This window comes from Jaculus jaculus, unplaced genomic scaffold (genome assembly GCF_020740685.1).
Source record: "Jaculus jaculus isolate mJacJac1 unplaced genomic scaffold, mJacJac1.mat.Y.cur mat_scaffold_111_1_193101_arrow_ctg1, whole genome shotgun sequence".
In the NCBI taxonomy this organism is placed as follows: domain Eukaryota; kingdom Metazoa; phylum Chordata; class Mammalia; order Rodentia; family Dipodidae; genus Jaculus; species Jaculus jaculus.
The window spans coordinates 65,988-68,856 of NW_025423393.1; positions in this window are offsets into that span (position 1 = coordinate 65,988).

The following is a 2,869-nucleotide window of genomic DNA, read 5'->3' on the forward strand; positions in this document are numbered from 1 at the left end:
TGATAGAGATTTGGGAATTAATTCCTCCTGCAGGCCGTGTACTGTTGTGAAAGGGCTCATGGGTGTTACAGACAGCATTCCTTGCCAGTGTTTGGCACACTCTCCTCTTCCTGTTGTCCAGCAGATGTAGGCCATGGGATGATGTCTGTTGCTCATGCTATTGTTGCCCCTGCCATTGTAGATCTTGTGCTTGAGTCTGTAAGCCAAAAGAAGAAAAAATCATTCCTTCCCCAACCCTAAAGCTGCTCTTGACCAAGTGGTTTGTGCTAGCAATGTGAACCTGACTGTAATCGTAATGTTGGTACCATGAATGGTGTTGCAGGAAAGAAAGAGTCATTGATTTTCACCTATTTTTTGTGTTTTAAAAATGGCCATGGGTAGTATGAAGCAGGGTTCTTGGATGCCTGCATGGATACGCGATGGAGACATGAAGATGGGCCATGGATGGCATTGGAGATCCAGTGAAGATGCCAGTACAAAAATGGCTGCTAAGGATAGGAGCTGACATCTGAGGAAGTTTTTCAGTACTGTGAGTATCTTACATGAAGGGGGAAATTAGAAGTCTGGAGACTTGTCAGTGGCTATAATTATATGATTTGGAGACTTTTCACTGACTATAGTTGATTGGATTTTGAGCTAAATAATTTGATGTTTGTCCTGTTTAAATCTTGTTTTAGTTGAATATCTCTTTGCTACTCCCAATGTCATCTTTGCAGTGCTAATGTTTATTATGTGTCATTCAGTGATTTTCTGTTTGGTTGTTTTTGTTTTTGTTTTTCCTTTTGGTATTATGGCCCAGTTTAAAGATCTTGCAATATGGGAATGTTTGCATATCATTTTGATTCATTATTAAGAAACTATTGGGACACTATAAGTTGGATGTATCCATTATATTTTATATCATGTATGATTATCAGTTATTGGGGGTCATAGGTTGAATGTGGTGGTTTGATTCAAGTGTGCCTCTGAACTTAGGTGTTGTGAATGCTAGGTCCCCACTTGATGGTTATTTGGACATTAATGCCTCCTGAAGGTGGTTTATCATTCAGGGTAGGATTATTGGTGTTAGAACTGCTTCCACTTGCCAGTGTTTGGCACACTCTCCTGTTGCTATTGTCAATTTGATGTGGCCAGAAGGTGATATCTACCTTCTACTCTTGTCATTGATTTCCCCTCCCATCAAGGAGCTTCCCTTTGAGTCTGGAAGCCAATATAAACCTTTTTTTCCTAGAAGCTGCTCTTGGTCAGGTATTTTGTGCCAACAGTGCAAACCTGACAGCCACAGGTAGGGTCTCACTCTAGCCATGGATAACCTGAAATACACTATTCAGTCTTGGGGTGGCCTTGAACTCATAATGGTCCTGCTACCACTTCCTCCCAACTGCTAGGATTAAAGGCAGATAAAGAGAAACAGAGAGATTGCTTGCACCAGGGTCTGTAGCTCCTGCAAACAAACTCTAGATGAAGGCACTACTTATGTGGGTACTTGAAAATAAAAGCTGGGTTCTTTGTCATCATTGGCAACTGCCTTATCTGCTAAGACATCTCTCCAGCCCTGCTTGTTTGTTTTTGATGTAGGGTCTCACTACATCCTAGGATGACCTGGCACTCATTCAGTAGTTCCATGGTGGCCTTGGACTTCTTGTGATTCTCCATCATCTGTCTCCTGAGTAGTGAGATGAAGACGTGCAATACCTCTATATTGACCAGACTGGCCTCAATTTTTCCATGTAGCCCATGATTGTACATCCTACAGTCTCTCTCTGTTTCAAGAAAGCTGCACCAATATCGGTGCACACTTCAGAAACTTTCAGCCATTCTCGTCGTCAATGACAATGATAAGAGTGTAGAGCAGGTAAGTGTACTCAAACCTCCTCTAAGATTGGTTTTTGAGAGAAGGAAGGAATTGTTTGAGCACACAATTTGAAGGGCTACCATCTATCCTAGTTGGGAAAAGAATGACAGGTGTATGAGTTGGCTGGTGACATCATATCTACAACCTTAATCTAAGAAAGATGATCCTTGTGCTTAGATACCTTTCTCCCTTTTCCATTCTTTATTTTGTTAGTGGCCTCATTGCCAGGGAGTTCAGCAAGCCAGGTTTTCTGTACCAGCTCCCCATCATATGCTGAAATCTACCCTGTGGGAGTGCAAATTGGAAGACTACTAATACCTATTGGACATTAGCGCTTTGATGAGATCACTTACTCTTTCTTCCTAGCCTTTAGGGGACAATGGAAAACACATGCAATTAAGATGATGTTGTTTTATAAATGGTGATGCCCTTGTGTGTGGGACATACAAATATATATGAATGGGATGTGCTCATGTCGGCCCATTCCTTGATGAGTAAGAAGTGGACTAGAGGATGTCTATCTTTTTGGTGAGGTGGGTTTCTTTAAGACAGCAGATAGAAGGATCCAGTCTTCTCATTGATCCAGAAAGCCTGTGTCTCCTGATGGATGAATCAAGACCATTAAGGTTATTACAGTTAGGTTTGAATTAGTTCCTGCTATGATGAAGTGTTTTATTTGGTTGAGTAATTATTTGTGTTATGTACTGTATTGAGCCTGGTATATTTGGATTATTGTTAAGATTTATTACATTTTACCCTTAAGAGCATTAGTGAGGGGAAGCAGGACACAGAATATACTTCCTGAACCTGAAACTCGTAATTCTTTCTGCCCAGGCTTCAGCAATTTACCCTGTGCTTAGAAGGCAAAAGGAATATTGATATTTGTACAGGGGTTAATGTTGCTCATATTTTCCTCTTTAGAAGTTGAGAATGCACTCCATGTCTACAGCCTCACAAGCAGGGTGTTGCTGCGGCAAGAAAGGGGATGAACACTCATATACAAAGTCTCAAGTC